A 10332-nucleotide genomic window follows, 5' to 3' on the forward strand; every position below is an offset into this window, starting at 1 on the left:
CTGGGTTGTGTCAACAATATTGATTGGGGGAGCAGGGCTGGCGCAGTGGCAAGAGCACTCACCTTCCACCAATGTGGCCCAGGATCGATTCCCGGATTCTACGCCATATGTGGATTGAGTTTGTTGGTTCTGTACTCTGCTCTGAGAGGTTTTTCCCCGCGGGGTACTCCGGTTTTCCCCTCTCCTCAAAAAACAACATCTGCAGGCGTAGCTCAGTTGGCTAGTGCGCGGCTTTCGGAGCAAGGGGTCCCCAGTTCGATCCTCGGTGACTTCAACGTCTGTTTCCACTTTCCTCTGACCCGTGTAGCTATAGCTTTAAATATCTGTGAAACGGAGCACTGACAGAGGGAGGGAGGGGGGTAAAAGGCGCACCGTCGGCTTCTATTGATACCAGTTTCGTAACTGAAGGAACTACCGACGTGAAATAAATTGGCCTTGGCCTTGACGTTGATTTCAACTTAAATAAAAGAGGCTATTCATAATCAAAGAGAACAACCTTCTCTAAATCAACAATTACATCACATAAATCTAAGACTTCCTTTTAATTCTCACATGGTCACGTTTTATGTACATTCCGTTGTTACTAGCATAATAAGCACTTTTTCCTACTTAAAAATTCAACTTCTAACGCTTTGTACATTAATCAACTGAAGATGACAGAAGTTTCTGTCGAAACATGTTTTATAATCTTAAACGTTTTGTCGTTTTCCTTAAAGTTCTTACTTGCCTGCTAATATCAATATTGATTTCCAATGTAAAAAGAGTGGAAGAAAGAATAAAAAATCCTCTTTCGTTTTTGGAACAATTGACAAACGGTTATTGAAAGTTTTATTCTACGAAGACTAGCCTGCGAGAACGCTCCCAGTGGTTCGAGGTACATGAAGAGCATGCTTGACTGCTCGAATGTGCAGGCTAAACAAAGACAAAAAGGTGTTGTCAGATGCGGTTTCACAGTCAGTGGCCACGCCTTCCTGTTATCTAAGAGGTATATGGTACCAAAACCCGGTCGAAGAAGCCTACCCTACACACATACAGAGACCCGCACGTCAAGCACAAAGAGCTTATCTAGCCAGCTGTTTACCTAAGTAACCTGGGGTAGATAAATCGATTCGATCTTTGGTGCAACAAATAAATCATTAGAAGAATTCATTTAATAAGAAAATTTTTCAAATTTTTGTAAGAACCTTTGAAGTTCATTATTAACACTTACAATCTTAAGTTATTTCCAGTTGAGTTCCTTGAAAACGCCAGTTTTGAGTGAGGCAGGGGAGAGAGGTCAATGAATGAGTCTCTAACCCAAAAGAAACGAAAAATCACACCCGTAAGTCGACCAATGAGAAAGAAAACTACTAAACAACTTTCTACTGTCACGCTAAAACACGTTGCTTGTAGGTACTTCGAATTCTAATTACCGATCCCGCACTTTGTGATATTATTTGTTGTTAGGGTAAATCGTTGACATTCGTCGAGAATTATTGAGAGGGTATAGCATTACAAAAGCCCTTGATTAAGGCGGAAACACGTGATCTGTCAAAGTTGAAGAATGTTCCGCCCACATCATGATTTAAAGACTTGGGACGAAGTCGATAAGCGCTATCAATAGTGTAGTCCATTCCTTCGAAAAACAAAGCACCCATTGAAAATCCCGGAGCAAAGGAGCCAGGTAGGTTTTTAGCAAGGGGTAGTATTATGGTTTATGGCACACCTTTTGTTTAGTGATCATGAAAAAACTTCCAACAAACAATTCTTGGTCCAATTCTTGATCCAATCAAAGGGAGGCAAAGTGAGTGAATCGCATCTCCTGGCTCCGGGAGCGCTTGTAAAAGAACGGGGAAAACAAATTCAGTTTTAAAACAAGACTCTCTCTATACAAAAGCAAAACTATTGTCAAATACTTGTGAAATGTTCGTGGCTAGTCTGACGCAGCGTTTCTTCTCGGCCAAGAGACTCTTCAGAGACCTTTAGAATTCAAAGGCAAACTCATGTCATGTTACTGAGGAGGTTTTCCCAAGTTCGTTCAGACTGATAATGCGTCTCTAGAATAAAAACGGACGTGACAATGCTTCGAATGTTTTTTCCTGATTTTCAGTCCTCTGTGACAGTTACAGAAAATCAGATTGTTTCACATTTTTGGCATGAAATGCGTTGACATCATTTTTGGGAGATGGGAAGATCGGGGTCAACCCAAAATGAATGGTATTCGGTTTACGATTTCTCCGAATAATTGCTTTCGTTTTCTGTTTTATATAACACTTTATTGAAATTCGTGTCATGCATGATCACTGTGAAACTCGGAAAACCGTATAGTCCAAAACTAACAATATTTCTGCAATGTTAATTGTTTGTATAGTGATTAAGCAAAGTAAAACCCCCAATAGGATACTATAAATAATTATATCAGTGTTCACAAATTTCCGAGTTTCGCATTAAGAGTTTGACAAACTGTATTATCTTTCTTTGCGCTCTCTCTCGCTGGAAACTTTTTTAAAGAAGCTATACCACTTTTTCGGGATCTGTCAAAGTGCAGGAATGGTCCACCCTTAATGAATTCAATGGGTGTCAGTAAAGGGGTGACTGGGTTGTGTCAACAACATTGATTGGGGGAGCAGGGCTGGCGCAGTGGCAAGAGCACTCACCTTCCACCAATGTGGCCCAGGATCGATTCCCGGATTCTACGCCATATGTGGATTGAGTTTGTTGGTTCTGTACTCTGCTCTGAGAGGTTTTTCCCCGCGGGGTACTCCGGTTTTCCCCTCTCCTCAAAAAACAACATCTGCAGGCGTAGCTCAGTTGGCTAGTGCGCGGCTTTCGGAGCAAGGGGTCCCCAGTTCGATCCTCGGTGACTTCAACGTCTGTTTCCACTTTCCTCTGACCCGTGTAGCTATAGCTTTAAATATCTGTGAAACGGAGCACTGACAGAGGGAGGGAGGGGGGTAAAAGGCGCACCGTCGGCTTCTATTGATACCAGTTTCGTAACTGAAGGAACTACCGACGTGAAATAAATTGGCCTTGGCCTTGACGTTGATTTCAACTTAAATAAAAGAGGCTATTCATAATCAAAGAGAACAACCTTCTCTAAATCAACAATTACATCACATAAATCTAAGACTTCCTTTTAATTCTCACATGGTCACGTTTTATGTACATTCCGTTGTTACTAGCATAATAAGCACTTTTTCCTACTTAAAAATTCAACTTCTAACGCTTTGTACATTAATCAACTGAAGATGACAGAAGTTTCTGTCGAAACATGTTTTATAATCTTAAACGTTTTGTCGTTTTCCTTAAAGTTCTTACTTGCCTGCTAATATCAATATTGATTTCCAATGTAAAAAGAGAGGAAGAAAGGATAAAAAATCGTGTTTCTTTTATATAACAATTGACAAACGGTTATTGAAAGTTTTATTCTACGAAGACTAGCCTGCGAGAAGGCTCCCAGTGGTTCGAGGTACATGAAGAGCATGCTTGACTGCTCGAATGTGCAGGCTAAACAAAGACAAAAAAGTGTTGTCAGATGCGGTTTCACAGTCAGTGGCCACGCCTTCCTGTTATCTAAGAAGTATATGGTACCAAAACCCGGTCGAAGAAGCCTACCCTACACACATACAGAGACCCACACGTCAAGCACAAAGAGCTTATCTGCCCAGCTGTTTACCTAAGTAACCTGGAGTAGATAAATCGATTCGATCTTTGGTGCAACAAATAAATCACTAGAAGAATTCATTTAATAAGAAAATTGTTCAAATTTTTGTAAGAACCTTTGAAGTTCATTATTAACACAATCTTAAGTTATTTCCAGTTGAGTTCCTTGAAAACGCCAGTTTTGAGTGAGGCAGGGGAGAGAGATCAATGAATGAGTCTCTAACCCAAAAGAAACGAAAAATCACACCCGTAAGTCGACCAATGAGAAAGAAAACTACTAAACAACTTTCTACTGTCACGCTAAAACACGTTGCTTGTAGGTACTTCGAATTCTGATTACCGATCCCGCACTTTGTGATATTATTTGTTGTTAGGGTAAATCGTTGACATTCGTCGAGAATTATCGAGAGGGTATAGCATTACAAAAGCCCTTGATTAAGGCGGAAACACGTGATCTGTCAAAGTTGAAGAATGTTCCGCCCACATCATGATTTAAAGACTTGGGACGAAGTCGACAAGCGCTATCAATAGTGTAGTCCATTCCTTCGAAAAACAAAGCACCCATTGAAAATCCCGGAGCAAAAGAGCCAGGTAGGTTTTTAGTAAAGGGTAGTATTATGGTTTATGGCACACTTTTTGTTTAGTGATCATGAAAAAACTTCCAACAAACAATTCTTGGTCCAATTCTTGATCCAATCAAAGGGAGGCAAAGTGAGTAAATCGCATCTCCTGGCTCCGGGAGCGCTTGTAAAAGAACGGGAAAAACAAATTCAGTCTTAAAACAAGACTCTCTCTATGCAAAAGCAAAACTATTGTCAAATACTTGTGAAATGTTCATGGCTAGTCTGACGCAGCATTTCGTCTCGGCCAAGAGACTCTTCAGAGACCTTTAGAATTCAAAGGCAAACTCGTTGAGCATCGCGCCCAAAGTCCCGTTCGCAAATTCTACATGTTGACAGTCTGGCCCTCTATAACAGAAGGATTCCCAACCGTGTAATCACGAGATTAATTTATACAAAAGCAAAACTATTGTCAAATACTTGTGAAATGTTCGTGGCTAGTCTGACGCGGCGTTTCGTCTCGGCCAAGAGACTCTTCAGAGACCTTTAGAATTCAAAGGCAAACTCGTTGAGCATCGCTAGAAGAATTCATTTAATAAGAAATTTGTTCAAATTTTTGTAAGAACTTTTGAAGTTCATTATTAACACTTACAATCTCAAGTTATTTTCAGTTGAGTTCCTTGAAAACGCCAGTTTTGAGTGAGGCAGGGGAGAGAGATCAATGAATGAGTCTCTAATCCAAAAGAAACGAAAAATCACACCCGTAAGCCGACTAATGAGAAAGAAAACTACTAAACAACTTTCTACTGTGACGCTAAAACACGTTGCTTGTAGGTACTTCGAATTCTGATCACCGATCCCGCTGTTTGCGATATTATTTGTTGCTAGGGTAAATCGTTGACATTCGTCGAGAATTATCGAGAGGGTATAGCATTACAAAAGCCCTTGATTAAGGCGGAAACACGTGATCTGTCAAAGTTGAAGAATGTTCCGCCCACATCATGATTTAAAGACTTGGGACGAAGTCGACAAGCGCTATCAATAGTATAGTCCATTCCTTCGAAAAACAAAGCACCCATTGAAAATCCCAGAGCAAAGGAGCCAGGTAGGTTTTTAGTAAAGGGTAGTATTATGGTTTATGGCACACTTTTTCTTTTGTGATCATGAAAAAACTTCCAACAAACAATTCTTGGTCCAATTCTTGATCCAATCAAAGGGAGGCAAAGTGAGTGAATCGCATCTCCTGGCTCCGGGAGCGCTTGTAAAAGAACGGGGAAAACAAATTCAGTTTTAAAACAAGACTCTCTCTATACAAAAGCAAAACTATTGTCAAATACTTGTGAAATGTTCGTGGCTAGTCTGACGCAGCGTTTCTTCTCGGCCAAGAGACTCTTCAGAGACCTTTAGAATTCAAAGGCAAACTCGTTGAGCATCGCGCCCAAAGTCCCGTTCGCAAATTCTACATGTTGACAGTCTGGCCCTCTATAACAGAAGGATTCCCAACCGTGTAATCACGAGATTAATTTATACAAAAGCAAAACTATTGTCAAATACTTGTGAAATGTTCGTGGCTAGTCTGACGCGGCGTTTCGTCTCGGCCAAGAGACTCTTCAGAGACCTTTAGAATTCAAAGGCAAACTCGTTGAGCATCGCTAGAAGAATTCATTTAATAAGAAATTTGTTCAAACTTTTGTAAGAACTTTTGAAGTTCATTATTAACACTTACAATCTTAAGTTATTTTCAGTTGAGTTCCTTGAAAACGCCAGTTTTGAGTGAGGCAGGGGAGAGAGATCAATGAATGAGTCTCTAATCCAAAAGAAACGAAAAATCACACCCGTAAGCCGACTAATGAGAAAGAAAACTACTAAACAACTTTCTACTGTGACGCTAAAACACGTTGCTTGTAGGTACTTCGAATTCTGATCACCAATCCCGCTGTTTGCAATATTATTTGTTGCTAGGGTAAATCGTCGACATTCGTCGAGAATTATCGAGAGGGTATAGCATTACAAAAGCCCTTGATTAAGGCGGAAACACGTGATCTGTCAAAGTTGAAGAATGTTCCGCCCACATCATGATTTAAAGACTTGGGACGAAGTCGACAAGCGCTATCAATAGTATAGTCCATTCCTTCGAAAAACAAAGCACCCATTGAAAATCCCAGAGCAAAGGAGCCAGGTAGGTTTTTAGCAAGGGGTAGTATTATGGTTTATGGCACACTTTTTCTTTTGTGATCATGAAAAAACTTCCAACAAACAATTCTTGGTCCAATTCTTGATCCAATCAAAGGGAGGCAAAGTGAGTGAATCGCATCTCCTGGCTCCGGGAGCGCTTGTAAAAGAACGGGGAAAACAAATTCAGTTTTAAAACAAGACTCTCTCTATACAAAAGCAAAACTATTGTCAAATACTTGTGAAATGTTCGTGGCTAGTCTGACGCAGCGTTTCTTCTCGGCCAAGAGACTCTTCAGAGACCTTTAGAATTCAAAGGCAAACTCGTTGAGCATCGCGCCCAAAGTCCCGTTCGCAAATTCTACATGTTGACAGTCTGGCCCTCTATAACAGAAGGATTCCCAACCGTGTAATCACGAGATTAATTTATACAAAAGCAAAACTATTGTCAAATACTTGTGAAATGTTCGTGGCTAGTCTGACGCGGCGTTTCGTCTCGCCGGGCCAAGAGACAAGTATAATTGGCCTTGACCTTGACTTTGATTTCAACTTAAATAAAAGAGGCTATTCATATTTAAAGAGAACAACCTTTTCTAAATCAACAATTACATCACATAAATCTAAGACTTCCTTTTAATTCTCACATTTTCACGTTTTATGTACATTCCGTTGTTGTTAGCATAATAAGCACTTTTTCCTACTTAAAAATTCAACTTCTAACGCTTTGCACATTAATCAACTGAAGATGAAAGAAGTTTCTGTCGAAACATGTTTTATAATCTTAAACGTTTTGTCGTTTTTTTTAAAGTTCTTACTCGCCTGCTAATATCAATATTGATTCCAATGTAAAAAGAAGGGAAGAAAGAATAAAAAAATCCTGTTTCGTTTTTGGAACAATTGACAAACGGTTATTGAAAGTTTTATTCTACGAAGACTAGCCTGCGAGAAGGCTCCCAGTGGTTCGAGGTACATGAAGAGCATGCTTGACTGCTCGAATGCGCAGGCTAAACAAAGACAAAAAAGTGTTGTCAGATGCGGTTTCACAGTCAGTGGCCACGCCTTCCTGTTATCTAAGAAGTATATGGTACCAAAACCCGGTCGAAGAAGCCTACCCTACACACATACAGAGACCCACACGTCAAGCACAAAGAGCTTATCTGCCCAGCTGTTTACCTAAGTAACCTGGAGTAGATAAATCGATTCGATCTTTGGTGCAACAAATAAATCACTAGAAGAATTCATTTAATAAGAAAATTGTTCAAATTTTTGTAAGAACCTTTGAAGTTCATTATTAACACAATCTTAAGTTATTTCCAGTTGAGTTCCTTGAAAACGCCAGTTTTGAGTGAGGCAGGGGAGAGAGGTCAATGAATGAGTCTCTAACCCAAAAGAAACGAAAAATCACACCCGTAAGTCGACCAATGAGAAAGAAAACTACTAAACAACTTTCTACTGTCACGCTAAAACACGTTGCTTGTAGGTACTTCGAATTCTGATTACCGATCCCGCACTTTGTGAAATTATTTGTTGCTAGGGTAAATCGTTGACATTCGTCGAGAATTATCGAGAGGGTATAGCATTACAAAAGCCCTTGATTAAGGCGGAAACACGTGATCTGTCAAAGTTGAAGAATGTTCCGCCCACATCATGATTTAAAGACTTGGGACGAAGTCGACAAGCGCTATCAATAGTGTAGTCCATTCCTTCGAAAAACAAAGCACCCATTGAAAATCCCAGAGCAAAAGAGCCAGGTAGGTTTTTAGTAAAGGGTAGTATTATGGTTTATGGCACACTTTTTGCTTAGTGATCATGAAAAAACTTCCAACAAACAATTCTTGGTCCAATTCTTGATCCAATCAAAGGGAGGCAAAGTGAGTGAATCGCATCTCCTGGCTCCGGGAGCGCTTGTAAAAGAACGGGGAAAACAAATTCAGTTTTAAAACAAGACTCTCTCTATACAAAAGCAAAACTATTGTCAAATACTTGTGAAATGTTCGTGGCTAGTCTGACGCAGCGTTTCTTCTCGGCCAAGAGACTCTTCAGAGACCTTTAGAATTCAAAGGCAAACTCGTTGAGCATCGCGCCCAAAGTCCCGTTCGCAAATTCTACATGTTGACAGTCTGGCCCTCTATAACAGAAGGATTCCCAACCGTGTAATCACGAGATTAATTTATACAAAAGCAAAACTATTGTCAAATACTTGTGAAATGTTCGTGGCTAGTCTGACGCGGCGTTTCGTCTCGCCGGGCCAAGAGACAAGTATAATTGGCCTTGACCTTGACTTTGATTTCAACTTAAATAAAAGAGGCTATTCATATTTAAAGAGAACAACCTTTTCTAAATCAACAATTACATCACATAAATCTAAGACTTCCTTTTAATTCTCACATTTTCACGTTTTATGTACATTCCGTTGTTGTTAGCATAATAAGCACTTTTTCCTACTTAAAAATTCAACTTCTAACGCTTTGCACATTAATCAACTGAAGATGAAAGAAGTTTCTGTCGAAACATGTTTTATAATCTTAAACGTTTTGTCGTTTTTTTTAAAGTTCTTACTCGCCTGCTAATATCAATATTGATTCCAATGTAAAAAGAAGGGAAGAAAGAATAAAAAAATCCTGTTTCGTTTTTGGAACAATTGACAAACGGTTATTGAAAGTTTTATTCTACGAAGACTAGCCTGCGAGAAGGCTCCCAGTGGTTCGAGGTACATGAAGAGCATGCTTGACTGCTCGAATGCGCAGGCTAAACAAAGACAAAAAAGTGTTGTCAGATGCGGTTTCACAGTCAGTGGCCACGCCTTCCTGTTATCTAAGAAGTATATGGTACCAAAACCCGGTCGAAGAAGCCTACCCTACACACATACAGAGACCCACACGTCAAGCACAAAGAGCTTATCTGCCCAGCTGTTTACCTAAGTAACCTGGAGTAGATAAATCGATTCGATCTTTGGTGCAACAAATAAATCACTAGAAGAATTCATTTAATAAGAAAATTGTTCAAATTTTTGTAAGAACCTTTGAAGTTCATTATTAACACAATCTTAAGTTATTTCCAGTTGAGTTCCTTGAAAACGCCAGTTTTGAGTGAGGCAGGGGAGAGAGGTCAATGAATGAGTCTCTAACCCAAAAGAAACGAAAAATCACACCCGTAAGTCGACCAATGAGAAAGAAAACTACTAAACAACTTTCTACTGTCACGCTAAAACACGTTGCTTGTAGGTACTTCGAATTCTGATTACCGATCCCGCACTTTGTGAAATTATTTGTTGCTAGGGTAAATCGTTGACATTCGTCGAGAATTATCGAGAGGGTATAGCATTACAAAAGCCCTTGATTAAGGCGGAAACACGTGATCTGTCAAAGTTGAAGAATGTTCCGCCCACATCATGATTTAAAGACTTGGGACGAAGTCGACAAGCGCTATCAATAGTGTAGTCCATTCCTTCGAAAAACAAAGCACCCATTGAAAATCCCAGAGCAAAAGAGCCAGGTAGGTTTTTAGTAAAGGGTAGTATTATGGTTTATGGCACACTTTTTGCTTAGTGATCATGAAAAAACTTCCAACAAACAATTCTTGGTCCAATTCTTGATCCAATCAAAGGGAGGCAAAGTGAGTGAATCGCATCTCCTGGCTCCGGGAGCGCTTGTAAAAGAACGGGGAAAACAAATTCAGTTTTAAAACAAGACTCTCTCTATACAAAAGCAAAACTATTGTCAAATACTTGTGAAATGTTCGTGGCTAGTCTGACGCAGCGTTTCTTCTCGGCCAAGAGACTCTTCAGAGACCTTTAGAATTCAAAGGCAAACTCGTTGAGCATCGCGCCTAAAGTCCCGTTCGCAAATTCTACATGTTGACAGTCTGGCCCTCTATCGCAGAAGGATTCCCAACCGTGTAATCACGAGATTAATTTATACAAAAGCAAAACTATTGTCAAATACTTGTGAAATGTTCG

The 10332-nt window shown here is 39.9% G+C and overlaps 1 protein-coding gene across 4 annotated transcripts in view; it reads left to right on the forward strand.

The window, feature by feature from the left end:
• The first annotated feature begins 1578 nt into the window (after positions 1-1578).
• LOC137985941 (uncharacterized) overlaps positions 1579-10332 on the forward strand; it is a 15724-nt gene continuing 6970 nt past the window's right edge. Inside the window, exon 1 of one of the 4 annotated variants that reach the window (XM_068833385.1) lies at positions 1579-1663. The gene's annotated coding sequence lies outside the window, so the exon portion shown is untranslated. Of the gene's footprint in view, positions 1664-4130; positions 4234-6276; positions 6382-9723; positions 9870-10332 lie in introns of those variants that run through there. The other 3 variants (XM_068833384.1, XM_068833386.1, XM_068833387.1) reach the window with 3 other exon arrangements.

The sequence above is a fragment of the Montipora foliosa genome, unplaced genomic scaffold (genome assembly GCF_036669935.1).
Source record: "Montipora foliosa isolate CH-2021 unplaced genomic scaffold, ASM3666993v2 scaffold_117, whole genome shotgun sequence".
In the NCBI taxonomy this organism is placed as follows: domain Eukaryota; kingdom Metazoa; phylum Cnidaria; class Anthozoa; order Scleractinia; family Acroporidae; genus Montipora; species Montipora foliosa.